A 12,662-nucleotide genomic window follows, 5' to 3' on the forward strand; every position below is an offset into this window, starting at 1 on the left:
TTGCTCATGAGAAACGGATCTACTTTTTGGGATCATTTGGGTACTTGGGACCTGGACTGGCCACTGTCAGAGACAGGATGCTGGACTCAGTGGACCTCGGTCTGATCCAGTATAGCTTACCTTATGTTATGTTGCAGGCTCAGGTGTATGGCTGCAGATACAGGGTGTAGGCTGGTTTGTACTGTGTCCCGCCAATGGCAAAAGACAGATGAAGCTTGGCAACTTTAGATCACTTTACTGTCACGTGTTGTGAGTAAGGGAGAGGAAGACATCTTGACTGGTAAGTTAAATACTCTCAGACTCCATCCTGTTTGGCTGCCTAGGTGTGGTTGGCATGGTGGAGACTTGACAACCAGTGTTTAAGCATGGGTGACTCGGCCGGACCCACATCGTGTAGTGGGCACAGCTGTGGCCCCCTTTTTGCTGTGTTACACACCTGAAGTGTATGTGGCTGTAGTGTAGGAGTGGAAACGAACACAGAGCTTGTGTATTTGTGGGTGAGGTATGGATATATTTACAGTGACTATGCAGTTGTATTTAGGAAGTGTATGTGGAGTGTGCCTGAGGTATGCATGCACATTAAGTATGGTCTATGTACACCCCACATGTGATTGTCTATAAAAAGTATCATATTATATGCTTAGATTTAGGGCTGGGTCTACCCTTCTCGATGTACATATATATATCTAATGGTGTACATCAAGAAGGGTAGACCCAGCCCTAAATCTAAGCCTCCATCCCAATGCAGTCGACTGGGCAAGTTTTCAGTCAGCCAGTTAATGAGAGAAAGGCAGCACCCACTCCTCTCCCTCACCCTCCACCTCTTCCATGACCCAGGAGCAGCTAATGAGCTAAGAAAGGCTGCCACAGAGAGCTCAGCTCAGCTCAGCTCACCTACCTACAGAGGCAGAAAATTACAAGCACCACAATTAACTGAAAAGATGAGGAGCTGCTGCAATATACTGGATCATGTACACAATACAAAACCCAGGGGAGGAAGGGAAGTGATAAAACATACAGATCAAGCATAGTGAAATGGATTCATTTCTGTATCCCATTTTAGCATTGAAAAACAGCAAAATGGATTGATGCTGATCAAACACCTGGAGCAATGGTTCCCAAACCTGGTCCTGGAGGCACCCCAGCCAGTCAGGTTTTCAGGATATCCACAATTTATTTATTAGGATTTATTTACCGCCTTTTTGAAAGAAAATTCACTCAAGGAGATGTACAACAATGAATATTCATGAGAGAGATTTGCATGGAGTGGAGGCAGTGCATGCAATCTCTCTCGTGAATATTCATTGTGGATATCCTGAAAACCTGACTGGCTGGGGTGCCTCCAGGACCAGGTTTGGGAACCACTGACCTGAAGAGTTACATGTGAAAAGACTAGGCATAGCAGTGCTATTTTAAACAAGATGGGTGAGAGAATGTTTCACTTCTTTGATTCTTTGTATACTGCCTTTCTGTAGTACAATCAGGAACATTTCACATATTTTATTCAGGTGCTTTCTGTGTCCCCTAGTGGGCTCACAATCTAAGTTTTGTACCTGGGGCAATGGAGAATTAGGTGATTTGCCCAGGAGCACAAGGAGCCACAGTGGGAACTGAACCCAGGTTCCTAGGTTCTCCACACACTATACTAAACATTAGGCCAGTGGGTCTATACCTGCTCCAGGAGGCACCCCAGTCAGTCAGGGTTTCAGGCTATCCATAATGAAGATTAGCTTAGTGGAGTTTAAAAAAGGCTTGGACGGCTTCCTAAAGGAAAAGACCATAGACCGTTATTAAATGGACTTGGGGAAAATCCACTATTTCTGGGATAAGCAGTATAAAATGTTTTGTACTTTTTTGGGATCTTGCCGGGTATTTGTGACCTGGATTGGCCACTGTTGGAAACAGGATGCTGGGCTTGATGGACCTTTGGTCTTTCCCAGTAAGCAATACTTATGTACTAATGAGCGAGATTTGCATGCACTGCCTCCACCTCATGCATATTCATTGTGGGTATCCTGAAAATCTGACTGGCTGGGGTGCCTCCAGGAGCAGGTTTGGGAACCACTGCATTAGGCTAATCCTCCACTTTTCAGAGGTGGAATTATGTTCCTGGGTGCAGATTACACTCTTCATAGGATATCTATTATAGCTGTCAGCAGCTGGGTCCGGAAGACATATGTTTACCACAGGGTTTCTCGACCTGGGACACATTTAGCCAGTCGGATTTTCAGAATACCCGCAATGAATATGAATGAAAGAATGGAGATAGTGCATGTGCATTTAACTTGCCTAGAACTGCTTTCAGTTGTGTGTTGCCTGCCCCAGTGGATTCCAAACCCCGGCCAGAGTTTTTCAGGATACCCACAATGAATATTCATGAGAAAGATTTGCATGCATTACCACCAGTGTATGCAAATTTATCTCATGAATATTTTTTATTTTATTTTTGTTACATTTGTACCCCGCGCTTTCCCACTCATGGCAGACTCAATGCAGCAGGCAATGGAGGGTTAAGTGACTTGCCCAGAGACACAAGGAGCTGCCTGTGCCTGAAGTGGGAATCAAACTCAGTTCCTCAGGACCAAAGTCCACCACCCTAACCACTAGGCCACTCCTCCACTGCATTTATTGTGGATATCTTGAAAACCTGACTGGCTGGGGTGCCTCCAGGACCAGGTTTGGGAACCACTGCCCTACCCTTTGGAATAAGTTTCTGCTGGACCTTAAACTAGAGTTGAATTTGATGAAACTCCACAAGCAGGATCTGACTTTCTCTGGTTACTGTTAAGATTGTAGGAAGAAGGTAATGGTTTAACTATTGATTTTAGGGGCATTGAGTTGTGAACTCATTATGTCGATGCTATGTTGTTATTATTTTGTTTTCATATCTTTTATTTTGCCATATTGTACCAAGCTTTTATTTTCTTATTTATTCTTAGAGGTACCTTTTTTTAATAGAGCTGTACCAAATAACATATTTTACTATAACAGCTAAATACGAATAATGAAAAATATTATAATAAAAGAAAATGTGAAATCAGAGATCAAGTATTTATTGCAGTAGGATTTAGCACTGTAGAGCCTCAGATTATTCATACTCGAATTTAAATAACTTATTCGGGGCCGACTCAAATACAAACATTCGGTACAGCCCTATTTTTTGGCAGCATATCAGTTCAAATATACAAACACCCAATAAATAAATGCAATCCTTTAGTGACTCCAGCAGTGGGTCCAGATTCAGAAACTTTATTGGCATGACAATTTGTATGGGGTGGCCAAATGATGCATCCAACAGGGCAACTCAAAGAGGCACCTATTTGAAGTCCTGTTCTATAAAGGGATGTAGGCGCTAACATTCCTCTACAGTAAAGGTGTCCAACCACGGCCCTCACCAGGTTGGGTTTTCAGGATTTCCCCAATAAATATGCATGAGATCCGTTTGCATGCAAATAGATCTCATGCATATTCGCTGTGGAAATCCTGAAAATCCACCAGATTGCAGCCTTCGAGGACTGAGGTTGGACAACCCGCTCTACAGAATACTACCAGAGCAGCACAAATATACCATATTGTCTAATCATCCAGGCTCTTATTAGAAACACTGGGGTTTTCTGAAGTCTAGGGTGGGGTATTGTTGGAGGCACTTCAGTTTTTTAGGAAGCATGTTCAGGCTGCCAGGTCCCACCCTCCACCCTCCACCCTCAGTTCTGTACTATGTACTGCTTCTAGCTGGCCTCAACAGCACCGCCACCCCCTTGTAGGCTGCAGCTCATGACCGGTACCCGCAGCTATGCTCCTTCCAGTAGCATTAATAATTTATTTGCAGTTTTGCCCTTATGTTTGTTTGTTTTTTTTACACCAACTTGCCTTTGGTTCAGTGTTCAGCAGTTCCGTAGACGTTCGGGGGCAGCCTGGAGAGGTGGCAGCTAGCAATTGCCAAAAATCACTAGCTCACAGTTGGCTCGTGGCTGGTCCTGACTGGCAATGATTGACACTTTCAGGCTGACTGGCTTGCTGCCTTTGCGGCTATGACCCACCAATACAGAAACAGGAAGTTACATCAAGAGGCAAGCTGCAGTATCAGAGGTCCCCTGACTGCCTGGAGCCCACAGGAACTTGGAATTTAAAGCAGCAAGCAACCTGTAAGTAAAAAAAAAAAGCCTGCAGGGAGGGGGGACAGGGGAGAAGGAGGAACTTGAAGGAGAGAGGAAAGGAGGTTAGGGATGGTCTACTCTAGGCTGAGCTGTCTTGTGAGTGGTCAGTGCCCCGACAATGCCAATTTGAAGGGTCTGCCGGCAGCCAACTTGGCCTTCCAAAAACTGGCCAGGGCAGCTTAATATCAGCCAGTTGGCAATCCTAGCCCTGTGCCATGATCTTGAGAAGAGGAAAAAGAAGAAATCTGTTCATTGTGAGGAAGGGGTGGAGGAGAGCAATGCCAAGTAACCGTGAATTCCGGGGGGGGGGGGGGGGGGCCCTGATTATTAGAGACAATATGATACGTGTATAATTTAAGCACGACCCCTTACCCCAATCATAGAGCTAGTGTCTAAAACTGTTGACGGTGGGAATATTATAGCATTCTACAATTTATATGCATAACTGCGCCCTGCCCACATCCTGCCCCAACTTCATCCACCTTCAACAAACTAACCACCATTTGAGAGAACAGCACATAGCTACACCTGTTGTGTCAGCATTCTGGTCATCTATACATGTTCTTGGTACCTAATTTTGGTGGTGACCTCTACCCCATTCTATAAACTTGCATACCCAAGTTATAAAATAAGGGCGGTTATGTGCGTAACATAATTGCATAATTAGGCTTTAACAACCCATTACTGGCATAAATTTGCAGTGATGCACGTAACTGCCCTTTGTATTCTACAAATCGTGCAAGCAATTTCCATAGCACACAACTGCAAGGGGTGTGGGCAGGTAACATAGTAAATGATGGCAGATAAAGACCTGTAAGGTCCATCCAGTCTGCCCAACAAGATAAACTCATTTTACATGGTATGCGATACTTTATATGTATACCTGAGTTTGATTTGTCCTTGCCTTTCTCAGGGCACAGACGGTAGAAGTCTGCCCAGCACTCTTCTTGTACTAAAAGTTCTAAAGATTCTGGAATCCTAAAGAGTTACAAGATTCCGGAATCCCAATGAGTAGCAACATTCCATGTAGAACCCCAAAGAGTAACATAGTAAATGGCGGCAGATAAAGACCTGAACGGTCCATCCAGGCTGCCCAACAAGATACTTTATATGTATACCCGAGTTTGATTTGTCCTTGCCTTTCTCAGGGCACAGACCATAGACGTCTACCCAGCACTGTTCTTGTACTAAGTTCTGGAGCTAATGTCGAAGCCCCTTAAAATTTACACTCCAGGCTATCCCTATCTATTCAGTCACAATCAGGGCACAGTCCATAGAAGTCTGCCCAGCTCCCATTTTGTTTCCCAATTACCGGCGTCACCACCCAATCTCCACTAACATTCCGCGGACTTACACAATACTTGCAGTTATAAACCTGACTACCTACAGTTAGGGTGCAAGCATTTACACTAGCAATTTGGCTACTACTACTACTACTACTATTTAGCATTTCTATAGCGCTACAAGGCATACGCAGCGCTGCACAAACATAGAAGAAAGACAATCTAATAGCATAAGTACTCACACCTAAAGTTAAGGGGAGGGGGAATGGGAGAGGAATTGATATACTGTCTTTCTATGGTTACAATCAAAGCTGTTTAACATATTATATGCAAGTGCTTATTTTGTACCTGGGGCAATGCCCGGAGTGGGAATTGAACCCAGTTTCCCTAGGTTCTCAGGTCACTGCACTAACCATTAGAAAACTCCTCCACTTAAGCATGTAACTTAAGCAAAAAAATTGAGGGAATGGTACAGTTTAGAGGGCAAAGAACTTTTGTGCATGAAAGAAGAGCGAGACTTGGATGTGATCGTACGTGATGACATTAAGGTGGCCAAACAGGTAGAAAAGGCGACTGCGAAAGCTAGAAGGATGCTTGGGTGCATAGGGGTAGGAATGGCCAGTAGGAAAAAGGAGGCGATGATGCCCCTGTATAAGACTCTGGTGAGACCTCATTTAGAATATCGTGTACAATTCTGGAGACCATACCTTCAAAAACACAAACAGGATGGAGTTGGTCCAATAGGCGGCTACTTAAATGGTCAGTGGTCTTCATTATAAAGCGTATGGGGACAGACGTAAAGATCTCAATACGTATACTTTGGAAGAAGGAGAGGGGAGATATGATGGAGACATTTAAATACTTATGCAGCATAAATGCACAGGAGGCGAGTCTCTTTCAATTGAAAGGAAGTTCTGGAACGAGGGGGCACAAGATGAAGGTGAAAAGGGGATAGACTCAGAAGTAACCTGAGGAAATACTTCTTTACGGAAAGGGTGGTGAATTCCTGCAACCGGCTTCTGGTGGACTTGGTGGAGACGAAAATTGTATCTGAATTCAAGAGAGCTTGGGACATGTACAAAGGAACCTCTAAGGAGGGGGTAAGGAGAGTAGATGCACGGATGGGCAGACTGGATAGGCCATATGATGTATCTGCATTGGTTGCATTGCAACAGGTGTGAGAATAAACTCATTTGGGAAGCTCGCCAGGTGCCCTTGGCCTGGATTGGCCGCTGTCGTGGACAGGATGCTGGGCTCGATGGACCCTTGGTCTTTTCCCAGTGTGGCTTTACTTATGTACTCTCTTTCCCCTGGCACTGAAAGGGTGCAAAACTCTCTTCAGCGATCACTTTCCTCCTCACAAATGACAAGGAGGATTCGGATAGGATGGCTGGCCTGAGCTTTGACAGCAACTCCAGTCGTTGGAACATAAGAACAGAGCCGGGCAGACTTCTACGGTCTATGTCCCAGAAACACTAAAGAAAGACCATGATCAAGTCTATAATATCACGTTCATTGCTGATTTAATCTTGAACTGATAATGATGTGACTGTTGGGCAGACTGGATGGACCATTCAGGTTTTATCTGCCGTCACTTACTAACATTGATGAGTCAGGATAAAGAAGACTAATCTAATCCATTTCTTATACACAGCGTGGTTTACAGCATACGGTCTGGTAAAGGAGACCAGCTGCCGCGAGCGCCCTGTTCTCTCGGGTAAAGGAGACCAGCAGCAGCAGAGTGCTGAGTGCCATGTGCTCTCAGGTAAAGGAGACCAACCGGGTGTGCGGGGCACAAGGGCTATTCTTAGGTGGAAAGGAAGCTGATGGGGAGGGAGGTACTTAGTGCCATAAATGTACACAACTGTGGACAAGAAAATGCACACACACAGTTTTGCATCGCAGAACCCCAGTTAAATGTGTTGCAGGGATAGCAAGCAACCAGGTCTGGTTAGAGTGGAGCCAGGGCTACTCTAACCCCAAGACTTGGCCAGAAAGCTAACTCTGATCCTTAGAGCTCTATTACACAGGCATCACAAAATACTTGGCCTTTTGCAAACCCAGTGTACGTAAAACCCCAGCCGCTCCAGAGGGAACAACGAAAACCCAAACAGAACCAGGCTCCTACTTTAATTGGGCTCCGATAACTTCTCCTGACAGCACGGTTCAACAGGTTTTTAATCTACTGCAGAAATGTCTTCCAGTAATTTATTTTGAAACATTCCCAGGGGGGCGGGAAGTACAAGATATGCTGTCATTATGCTGTGAAGAAAAAATTAGAAACATAAAACATCAAAAGAAAACAAACCCTATCATCCGAGGCTCTGTAGGAGAAAAGCATCAGAGCAGACAACTCTGGTGAAGAGATGATGGTGCAGAAAAATCAATGAGGAGAAAAAAAAGAATGAAGGGGATAAATACAAAAAGATATGCAAAAAAGTCAGAGGAAAGAATGCACAAAGTCAGAGCATGAGATAAAAAGAGACAGGTGCAAAAGCAGAGGCAGAGACAAACAGGAAAGATAAGGAGAGGAGAGATCAGACTAGTGAAAAGCGACAGAAAAAATCTATCCGTGCCCTGCTCTGCTCTCCAGACATTTAGCACACAGGCAAAGAGCTAATTAATTCTGAAGCATTCACGCTCTCCTCGACTGCAACTTCAAATTTAATAAAGGACGGTTTGGAGACAAAAATCTATCCATCTTATCTTTCTTGTTTCTGTAGCCACTTGTTGGAATATCTGTGAAGATGCAGAGTTGCTGGGTTTTCACTGGTTTCATACTCTCATTGGGTGTCCGTGCCCCCCCCCCCCCCCCCGTTTTCTCTCCATGAACCCTCTCAAACTTACTCCTGTTAGGGCTGGTGGCTGACCTTTCTCTCTGTTCCCAGGGCCACTGCAAGGTTTCTGGGCAGCTTCAAAATATAGGTACCATTTAACCAACATCAGTACAGCTGCTATCTTCCCCTTCCTCTCAGTATGATGTCCAAGATGTCCCTATTAGAAAATTACAAGGGGATAAAATTTGTCCCCGTCTCCATGGGTTCTGTCTCCATCCCCCGTTCCCCCACAGGTTCAGTCCCCATCCCATCCCCGTGGGCTCTGTTCTCATCTGTAGAAGCCTTGAACACTTATGATTTTATATTTAAATCTTTTTATTAAATTATAAAAAGGAACAATATGCTGTGCAGCTGTTGTGTATAAATTACAAAGAGAAACAATAACAATGAGCTGCTATAATAAACCCTCCAACCACTACCACCCTCTACCCTTCCAACCCCAACAATAGCTGACTTCTACTACCCCAAGGAATCCTAATCCACCCTGTTAAAATATCCAGGGGTACAAAATACAACCTGTTCTATATGCCTTAGAGAGGAGAAATATGCCCTATGAAACACTGTTATGATTTCTTAATCTGTGGATGAATAAGAAGTCATCAACAATCTCAGGATTCAGTCTAGCTCTCCTGTCTTCCACAGTCCCTCTTGCAATAGAAGGTGTCTTCTTAGAAGATGTGCTGGTAGCAGGATGTACAGGATCCCCCATGCAAATTTTACTAGCTGTGGCCAGCATGTTTGCTTGTTTTTCCAAAGAATAAATATTGTCATCTGCATCAAACATAAACAACAGTCCAGTTCATTAACAGGCTTCAAAGTAGAAAGTGTCACAGGGACAAAGTTTGTCCCCGTCCTCACGGGATCTGTCCCCGCGGGCTCTGTGGGTCCCCGTCCCAGTGTCATTCTCTAGTCCCTACCTCCCCCACCCTATTTCTGGTACTTCCCTACCTTGCCTTCACCACTGTTCAGATACCTCTGTGCATTTCAGGACTGAATGGGTTGACTCGGAGTCCCTGCAGTGACATAGCTCCAGCACTTCCTCTCCTTACTTTGGAAGTGAGCCCATGAGTGGGGGTAGCCCACAGCTCAATCCACAGCTGCCCAAGCATGGAAGCATGAACTAGAAGGCATCAGTGAGCAGCTAGGGCATGCCACAGCAAGGGGCAGGGGCAAGAGTGAAGAACTAAGGGGGTGCAGCAGCAGCCTGGGACCTGGTTTGTACAGAAGTGTATGCACAACACCTCCAGCAACCCAAAACTACAGGGTGCAGAGTTTAGAAGAGCAAACAGCCCCAGTGTCATTTCACAGCTAGAATTTTTTTAATGTCATTTCAGTTGTTATTGGTACTTATGCCTCACCTATCAAACTTCTAGGCAACTCACAATAAAAAAAAAAACATATCTCATAATAATGTCACAGAAATTGAAAATAAAATAACTTGTGTGTTTTACACCATATCATATTACTCTCTCTTCTGTTTTTATTGTCTGGCATTTCCTTTCCCTATTACTTGTCTTTCTCCAGTTCGCCCTCCTTTTCTATGCCACTTCTCTGCTTTTCTTCCATCTGTCATCATTTCGCTTCTTTCAATTTTTAGCATCTCGGTTTTTTTTTTTTTTTTAACTTCTCATCCTTCTGGTGCCATCATATTTGCTCCAGCCCTCCCCCCTCTGGTTTCTCACTCTCATCCAGCCATTTCTCTCACATCATCCTCAATCTGTCTTCCCTTCTCTCTCAACTCCTCTCCGCTTCCATCTGTCTCTCTCCCTTTTTGCCCCATCTGTCATCCCCCCCTCCCCAAAAGCCATATTCCTTATGCATTTTCCTCCATCATTCTCTTCATATATCATCCATTCTTCTTCTCATCTTTGGCCCCCCATCAAACCAACCTTTCACTTCCCCTTGAATTCCCTCTGCTTCTGCCCCCTCTTCTTTGTTGCCCTCTGTCCCTTTATCCTTCTCACCTCTTTTCCTTGTGCCAACCATGCCCCATGCTCCTACACCCCTCTTTCTCTTCATTCTCTCTCTCCTCTCCACACCTCCAGTTCCTCCACCTCTCTGCTGAATTAATCCTGTCTTGTGCAGACAGCAGATCCACATGAACAGCACAGGAGTTATGGGACACTGCTGGGCTCATGCAGCAGCATCAGAAACCCCCTTAGCATAGAATCTGTGGCAGAACGGAGCAGCCCTTCCCCTAAACGTCACTCTAAGGACTTCAAGAAGGAAGCCTGCTATTACACTGGCTCAGTCCTGTGGCTGCTCCTGCTTAAGAGTCAGCGGCATAGCCATGGGGGGGGGGGGGGGGGGGGGGTGCTTGAAGGCCCTGGCTTTCTCACTTTGGACTTAGGCCAAAAAATGGCACCCGTGGAATGGCTGGCAGGGATGCCCAAGCAGCAACGAAAATCGGCAGCGTGCTTCACTCGTCGACGCTGGTACTCCCACACATGCTCAATTCGGTAGCATGAACTGAGCATGTGCAGGAGTGCTGTCATATATGACTGAAACATGTCGCTGATGCCTTTGATGCTCAGGCGGCACAGGAGGGGGCATGGGCAGTAGAGAGTTGCACAGGGACAGAAACTTCACCCGTCCTTGCCAGTCCCCACTGGAATCTCCTCCATCCCCGCCAGTCCCTTGTGGTAAAGTAACCCAGCTTAACAGTAGCCCATGTTGATAACCTTCCTCTCAGTGCCATCGACCATAGCCATTAATTTTTTTAGTGCTATTATAATTATTAAGGTAGCTTAGAAACACAAGGAAAGGACAGGTAGGCTGGTCTGGCACACTTCTGCAGGAATCCCGCAGGACCTGTGTCCAAACCCCATGAACCTGATGAGATACCCATGAGATGCCCGCTTACCCCGTTCAGTTCTCTATAGGGCAGTGGACCACTTTGGCAAGTGGGGCTTGAGCACCCCCACCAGCAAAAGTAGGATTTAAACACACCGCCGGAGGAAGGGAGGAGAAGAAACGAAACAAAATGCGTGGTTCCTCCAGTCTACCTCCAGCACCCCCCCCCCCCCTAAAAAATGACCTTCTGCTTACACCCCTGCACCGAGTCCAGAGGTAGCCTCCATTTCACTGACCAACTCAGCGGTGACATGCAATTGTTGTTCAGACTCTAGCAGCTACCTTCACCCCATCAGTTGCCTCTGTGGCACAAATCTAATGCCACCTTCCTTCCCTCCTCCTCACGCTCATTCTGCACCCTTACTCTATAAATAACTTGCATCTCTTCAGCTCTCTCAAACACCTACTGCAGAGCCCTGACCTCTTCTGACTGTGGCAACAGCAATTTGGTCTCTGCTATTACTAAAGTATCAAATCTGATCCTCTCCTGTAATTACTGTCTTTTTTTAGCCTCAGTTCAATAGAACCGAGAGGCTTACGACATCATGCCGAGTGTTTGTATGGTGTACTTTGCGTTGCTATGTGTTTACCCTCCTTTGTATGTGGACAAAATAAGCATTAGGAAAGCCAAACGCACGTTGAGGGTGAACTGTAAGGCGACAGTGAAACTGGGGATAAGAGAGCTCAGACCTTAAGGAAGTAGGAAGGGAATTCCAGAGAAAAGGAGCAAATTTGGAATAGCAGAACCTAGCTGCACTAAAAGCTGTGGCCCGATATTCAGACTGCGGGAGATAGCTGGGCTGCGTCCCGCAGTCCACACTGAATCCAGATATTCAATGTTGGGCCGTTTCCGGTTACCGGCATTGAGTATTCGGGGGGGGGGGGGGGGGGGGGGGGGGGGTTCGGCCGGTTGGAAGATAACCTGTTATGTTGATATTCAGACAGCAGGCTGATTGCTCTCACGATTGGGCGATGTCCACGGCAGCCCCCAGGATCGGAAGATCTTCCTAGCAACAAACGTTTGCTAGCTCTCGCGTGATCCATGCGCATCGCACATGCGCGACCGTCTTCCCGCCCGAACGCGAGCGTGCTCGTCAGTCTCTCTTTTTCTGCGGTCAGAACTGACGTGTTTCGTTTGTTCTCTCCCCCAGAGAGGCCCCCGTTGCGTTCTTCGTGCGTTTTTTGTGCCTTTTCAGCCTATCTTCTTCCTCGTGTGTTCGTTTGTTTAAAAAAAAAAAAAAGGTTTCTGCTGCGTCATAGAACGTTTTCCTCTGTAAGTTTCCTTTTCTTTGCGTGAGCGGCTTTTTCCCTTTTTGGTGCCCCTTTTTTCGGCATCATCACTTTTGACCTCGCCGAGTATTCGGGGGGGTTCGGCCGGTTTGAAGACAGCCTGTTATGTTGATATTCAGACATAGCTGGTTATCTATAATCCGGCCAAAGATATACCAGGGTTTGATGCGGTCAAATATGATCGACAAACCTAGTTTGCAAATTGGTGGATAGCCGGTTATATTGCGCGATATAAATAGTGC

Source organism: Microcaecilia unicolor, chromosome 11 (genome assembly GCF_901765095.1).
Source record: "Microcaecilia unicolor chromosome 11, aMicUni1.1, whole genome shotgun sequence".
Classification (NCBI taxonomy): domain Eukaryota; kingdom Metazoa; phylum Chordata; class Amphibia; order Gymnophiona; family Siphonopidae; genus Microcaecilia; species Microcaecilia unicolor.